The 7,149-nt window shown below is 46.4% G+C and overlaps 1 protein-coding gene across 2 annotated transcripts in view; it reads right to left on the reverse strand.

The window, feature by feature from the left end:
* Positions 1-6,293, reverse strand: part of LOC117053337 (leucine zipper putative tumor suppressor 3-like) — a 31,985-nt gene extending 25,692 nt beyond the window's left edge. Inside the window, exon 1 of one of the 2 annotated variants that reach the window (XM_033161006.1) lies at positions 6,245-6,293. The gene's annotated coding sequence lies outside the window, so the exon portion shown is untranslated. Of the gene's footprint in view, positions 1-1,066; positions 1,086-6,244 lie in introns of those variants that run through there. The other variant, XM_033161007.1, reaches the window with a different exon arrangement.
* Positions 6,294-7,149: the final 856 nt, after the last annotated feature.

A 7,149-nucleotide genomic window follows, 5' to 3' on the forward strand; every position in this document is an offset into this window, starting at 1 on the left:
CCAAGGTCACCCAGCAGCTGCATGTGGAGGAGCGGAGACGCGAACCCGGTTCCCCAGATTACAAGTCCACCGCTCTTAACCACTACAACACACAGAGCAAGATGTTTGGCACCAACTTAGCTGTAGGAGTTGCTGAAAGGAGGCGTACAAGGTGCCACCCAACCGCCTTAAGGACTCCGCTCCAGATTTGGGTAGGGTTTACTCCTGAGCCTTTTCTGCTCCCCAAGATATCCCGCAAGGGAGAGGAGGTTTAGGACCAGAGTTTTCCTTCCCCTAGATGGGCTCCCTCCCCAGGCTCACAAGCCTCCTCTGCCCCCTCTACTTCACGTCCAGAAACCATCTTTGCGACCGTTGGGCCCACTATTGGTCTCATCCGCTCAATTCGCCAGAGCCTGTCTTTGCTTGCAAGAGAAGTCCCCAACTCACCAAGGGTTTGAGACCCATCGCCTACCCTCACTTGGTTTAGCTGACTAGTTGAAGCCCTTTCCTGGGGTGTGGCTGCTGTCTCGTGCTGGCAGCTTCAAGGAGCCACAAACCGAATTTGAACATTGAAAACAAAAATGGCCAATATCATAAACTGCAGTGAATCCTTCAAACTCAGGCCCTGAAGGGTCAGCGGATGTGAAGACCGAACAGGGTTAGTCAGAAATGAAAGGAAATTATTAATATACTCAGGGGAATACCCAAGTTTGCTAAGTGCAATTGAAAAAGAATTTAAGAGGGTAATTCGCACACATACTCCCAAAAAGTCCAGGGTAGTCTTAACATGCTCAGTAACCAAAGAATATTGAGTGGTCAGGTGGAACATTCTGTGGTAGGCCTTATAACTAGTTTGTAAAATGTACTCCGGTTTTGCTAGTCCCAGGAAGCGTCAGGAAACTGTGCAGGACAGCAAAGTCCTTCCTGGGTGGGAATTGTATTCAACTGGCTGGATTCCAATATTTCAGCTGATGTTGCTCATGCCTTTCCAAGCGTATCTTTCCCTCCAGAAGGGCTGTAAACAGAGAAGGAATACAGAGTGTTCCACAAAAGACGGATTCGTATTTTTATTTATTTATTTCGGTACCTGGTGGGTGAGCCTGGCTCCCGTTCCACTTTCATTTGTCACACATACCTGCCTCCACGGCAAACGCCAATTTCCTTGTCGAGCTTTTGCTCCACCCTTGCGCTTCTGGGGGACGGCCAAAATATATAAGCACACAAATAGCTCTTTGGAACACAATCTGATTGCACCTGCTTAAAACACAAAGGGCGAGGGGAATGCCCACACCCGAACGCCCAGGGTCTTGCAGCAGGGAGCAGTTTATTTGCAAATCATACCCACTGTAAGAAGGTCAAATCTCCCCACAGTAGCCCCAGCGACCCTGGACTGCAAACGCATTACGGATTTGTTATTAACTTGGCATAAAGAAGCTGAAGCGCAGCGTTGCTCCTGGTATGCTACTGGCAAAAGAAATTCGGCGTGGGAGGGTCCAAAAACACTAGTTATTCATTGGTGGGGATTCAGCCAGAAACTGCAAGTGTTAGGCCTTGAAACCAGTTTGAAAGCCGTGATTTTGAAGGCAGCTTTCGCTCAGCTGGTGCCCTCCAGCTTCTTTTGGACTATAATTCCCATCAACCCCAAAAGCTTCTCTGGTTTGGCTTCACCCCTTGAGGCACACTCCATTGTCTCTCAAGACAGATGGATGCCAACAACAAAAAGCATGGGCAACTTTTTGCAGGGATGCCTCCCCTCACTCCTGGTTATCATGTTCAGAGATTTCTGCATTCTCAGGGTGTAAAAGAAAGATAAATAGACAAAGCTATTATTATTATTATTATTATTATTATTATTATTATTATTATTATTAAAATCACAGCCTGCAACCTGAACCCGTTATGCAAACTGAGCAAGTCGGGATTCATGTCCTCATTTTACCATGCAAATCAGGCTTCTGGCAGAATTTTGCAAACATTTGGACTACCCCTTGGGTTGCCAAGGAGTACGGCACAATCTCTTGAACAGTGTTTTTCAACCTTTTTTGGGCAAAGGCACACTTGTTTCATGAAAAAAATCACGAGGCACACCACCATTAGAAAATGTTAAAAAATTTAACTCTGTGCCTATATTGACTATATATAAAGTAATTTTTCAATTTTTCCCACGGCACACCAGGCAACATCTCGCGGCACACTAGTGTGCCACGGAACAGTGGTTGAAAAACACTGCTCTTGAATATCGTTGCCGCACACATCTGTTTGCATAAATGCAAAGCTGCCTTAAAAGCTTGACAGTTCCAGCCCAGCGCTGCGAGAAATCTCGCCAGCCAAAGTCTCTTGCAAATATCCTGCTTCTTGAGATCTTTTTTTTTTTTTTTTGCTCATCTGGGGAGGCCTGGGTTTGAACCTGGGATTTTATGAGAGCGTGTGCCTCTGCTGCTGAGCTGTGAGCCATCCCCGAGATGGTAAAACGATGGTGTATTTAGAAACACAGAAAACTGCCACTATGGCAAGTCAGATTATCTGCCCATCTCAGCCCCAGCAAGCCAGGCTCCCAGGGTGCATGGGAGTTGTAGTTCAACATCTGGAGGTCTAAAGGTTCCCCACTCCTTGTAGGCTTTTCATGTGAAAAGTCACGATTGGAAACAGAGTTGCTTGATACAAAAACAAAAAAAAATTGTCTAAAATGTATAATTTGCTGCTGGAGTGGCACATGAAAGATGAGCAAGTGAAGTCAGTTGTGATTGATTGGGCAAAAGATGTGGGTCACAATATTATGATGAAGGACTGGGAAAGACTGTGGAAAAATGGTATGAAATTTCCTGCGTGTAATGTTTTGAAAGAGAACGTGCTAAAAATGATGTATAGATGGTATTTAACACCTGTGAAATTAGCTAAAATGCATTACGCAGCTGATAAAAAGTGTTGGACATGTAAAGAAAAAGAAGGCACCTTTTTCCACATGTGGTGGACATGCCCCAAGACTTCTGGGGGGAAATTTATAATGAACTGAAAAAAGTGTTTAAAAACACTTTTACTAAGAAGCCAGAAGACTTTTTGCTTGGAATTGTAGGAGATGAGATCCCAAGGAAAGACGGTACATTCATTTTGTATGCCACAACAGCAGCTAGATTATTAATAGCCAAGTACTGGAAAACGCAAGATATTCCTGCGATAAATGAACGGCAAATGAAAATGCTTGAATATATGGAACTCGCCGAGATGACTGGAAGGATCTGCGACCAGAAAGAGGAGAAAGTAGAAGAAGATTGGAAGAGTATTTGAAGAAATGTTGCAACATATAGAATACCCTTATGGAAGTACAGTTAGGTTATCGGTGACTTATATAGTTTGATGTTTTGCAAAGTATTGGTTTTATTATTATTTACAATTTAAATGTCTAGAAAAAGAACCTGCTACAGGAAAGAAATGCACAATGAAGCTCAGAGGAGGGGTTTGGGGGAAGTCACCAAACAATGGAAAATTTCAATGTAATGATTCGTGAAATGTACCAGTATGTGTTTTGTCTGTATGTCTTGTTTTTCTTTTTGATGTTCTGTTGTTCTCTTATAAAACAAATAAAGGTTCCCCACTCCTGATTCTAATCCTATCCATGGAGGGTGGGCCATTAAGCTGAACTGCTTCCTGTCCCACGAACCTCAGTCCGCCCCCCATCTGCGTGACGGCAGGGAAGGGGTGGCTCTGCCTCCAACTTCTGCGGGTCTCCTTGCCCACCAGTTTCAGTGGGCACCAGTCCCTACTGGATCCAATCTTGTCTACTCTGACTGGCAGCAATTCCCCGGGGTCTCACGGAGGTCCATTCTCTAATCCTTCCAACTGAAGCTACCAAGGACTGCATCCCCTCCGACATTTCTCCGATGAAAATAGGAGCATCCAAAGGAAAACAGAATCAAATGAGAAACCGAGACGGCCTCTGTAAATCCAGACTGTCCCTGGGAAACAGGGACACTGGGAGGGTCTGGTGACTGAAGTCGAACCCAGGTTGCTCTGCATGCCCCTGGAGCATCTGTTCTGCAACCAGTAGCAAAAAATACCTTTCCTCTGTTTTGTACACAACCCATCATTGCTCCTGATGCAATTGTTTATCTCGTTGCACCGTTCCGCCTGGGAATAGCTCTCGCTCTCTCCTTTCAAGCAAAGGTATTCTATGGGGTATAAGCAAATCTGACCAATTATTCCACTCCAAAGCCACAGAAGCAGTTTAGCCCCCAGAACCACCCACCCTTTCAAACAAGCGATGCCTCTCGTGTAGCCCAGTTCCATGCTCACGACGGAACCATACAGAACTGCGAACACGTTCCCCCTCCTCAAAAACTGCAGATTGATCTGCAAAGGGCTGTCTAAGGGTCCTTAAAAATCAAAATAAGCCAGTTTCCTAAAATAGCAACGTAAAGATATAAGTTGAACCTTGCTTGATCTGACTGGGTTACCGCAGCCACTCTGGGCGGCTTCCAACAAATCAAAACATCAAATAGAGTAAAACATCAAACATTTAAAACTTCCCTGTACAGGTATACTGGTCCCAGGCTGTACTGGGATTTAAATACCAAATCTTGAAAGCTAAAACTGAAGCCAGTATAACCCTTTGAAAAATGGGTGCTATGCTGCATTCTCTTCAGCCAGTTTCAGTCGCAACTCGTTAATGTTTCTGAACACTTTTCGAAGGCAGTTTCTCAAACACAGAGCCCCACCGAGTCCCTTTAAAATTCTGCTGCTTTCGGAAGTCAAAACAGATCTTTCCAGCAGCTTTCAAGGGAACCCAGGCCCAAGCTTAACAGATGTGCAGCTTGAGCCAAAGACATCCCACAATCTAAAAAGAACTCCCCCCCATCCAAGAAGTAAGGAGCGTAAGACAGCAGTTTCAAGCGTTGGAACTAACACTGGTGAAGTGTGTATGTGTGAATCTTCCCAACAACTGTGCCAGGGGCAGCTCCCGACAATTTGCTTGTGCTAGCACGTGTGCAAAGTTTAGGGTGGGGGGATCCCCTGCTTCTCAGAGACCCCAATCCTCACAAATGGGAGGGTTGGGTTGCCAGCTTCTTGGGGGAGGCAGAGCTCCCATGCTTTTAACTGCTCCACAACAAGCAGAGGTTCTGCAGGACAACAGGCACACAATGACAACAACCACTTTTCTCGCTCAGTCAAAACCTGCCATGCAGTTTTCAAAGGCCTGGGAGTACTGCGGGAGAACAAACCCAGCAACCCTACTCGCAAGGCAGTGGCTATATCACCTGCTGGATCATATCCCTGCCAGAACTCGAACCCGGCCCTATTGGATGCCGAGCGGGCAAAGTCCAACCCTGCAATCTGCTCTGAGCAAAGGAATGAAAAAAAAGAGTGTCAGATGAGCATGGAGACATTGTGCAAAGCCACTCACCCAAGAGGAGTTGCAAACTCCCAAAACACATTTGCTGCAAACAGCACCTCCGGGTGCAAAAAGGAGGCGAGTGAGATTTTCTGCAGGAAAAGCAGCCGATCGGGGCAGGGTTCCCCTCCCATGCCACAGCCCTGGAGACGGCTTGTATTTAGTATTACGCTTTTAAAAGTATTCCCCCCACGAAAGGGCTGCTTGAAGAAGCTTACAGATGTCAAAGCAACATGTTCCTGGTTCTCTAAAACTGGGACAGGAACACTTTTTCCAGCTCAAGGGCCACTTTCCATTTTAAGCATCCTTATGGGGGCCACATTCCAGCGGCGGGAACGGCCAGAGGAGAATGCGGGCAAGTAGCGGGTGCTAATTTCGCCACTGTACAGTAGGTTCGTTGCTATACACCCCCACTCACCCACCCCACCCCTCTGCCCTCTATCCAAGCAAGCAAGAGGCATTGCCATATTCCAGACAGGCAAAAGGATAACTCAGTCCGCAGAGCCTGAGACTCTTAATTTCAGGGTCGTGGGTTCGAACCCCATGTTGGACAAAAGATTCCTGCATTGCAAGGGGTTGCACTAGACGACCCTCGTGGTCCCTTCCGATTCCATGAATCGAGGAGGGTGCAAAGCAGAGCTGGTAAAAGGGCTGCTGCTCAGGAGGGGGCGTATGACCTGGCGAGAGTCCCGGGGGGCCAGACGGAGATATCTCGAGGGCCACGGGGTCTGAGATTTCCCCCTCCGCGCTCCAAACCTATCGATGGAGGGGCTTGAAAACAAACCACAAAACACACAATTCCGGGGGGGGGGGGAGGAAGGCCATGGGTCACAGATTCTGGCCCAAATGTTTGCTCTGCACCTGCGGACAGAAACCCACCTGTCTGAAGCCTCCTTCCTCAGCCAGCAAGGACAGAGCTGGCTTTTCAGTTTGTACCCCCCCCCCCCAATCTGCCCAGCCTGGGAAGGTCCTGCCTTATTGAAAAGAGGAGAGTTTCAGATTACCCTGCAAAGGGAGGTGAGAGCGAAGCAAGTTTCTTTCTTTCTTTCTTTCCTTTTTTTAAAAGGAGTCCTTTTTAAAAACCAGGAATTCCTCAGGTCATTTACCTCTACGCTCCAGGAGAGGCTTGTTCCCATGCTCCCTCCGAATCCTCACCCTCGCTGGGCTCTAAGCTGCTTCCTCGCCTGCAGGGACTTCTGGAGAAAAAACTAAAATTAATACCTGCCGTCAACAAACCCATCACCTGTTGCCAACCTTTGTTCCCTCCGATTGGCCGATACCAGGAAGCGCTTGCCTGCCAAGTTCCATTAACTCTTCCCAGGCGAGACGGCAACTTGCCCTGACCTGCCTTAGTAAACCTTAGGAACAGAATCCTACAACTGCAGAGCTGTGAGGGGCCATGGGGGTCATCTAGTCCAACCCCTTGGAATGCAGGATTATTATTATTTTGTCCAACGTTGGTTCTCGAACCCACAACTCGGGGATTAAGAGTCACGGTCTCTACCAACTTTGAGAACAGCAGAAGCAGCTGGGAAGAAAGAAGAGGCGTTCAGGGATATTTAAAGACAAAATTATAATTATTGTGTGTCCTTGTTTTTCAGATTAATCCTTTGACGTGGTTTTGTACGTTTGGTGGTATTTTATGGATGGTGACTTGCTATTATTTTTATTGATTATAGTTTAGTAATTCTTTATTGTAATGATTAAGTGTAAACAGTTTAATTATTATTTGCTGATATTTAAATTTGCTACTTACTATTATATTCCAATCAATTATTGAATAT

The sequence above is a fragment of the Lacerta agilis genome, chromosome 9 (genome assembly GCF_009819535.1).
Source record: "Lacerta agilis isolate rLacAgi1 chromosome 9, rLacAgi1.pri, whole genome shotgun sequence".
Lineage (NCBI taxonomy): Eukaryota > Metazoa > Chordata > Lepidosauria > Squamata > Lacertidae > Lacerta > Lacerta agilis.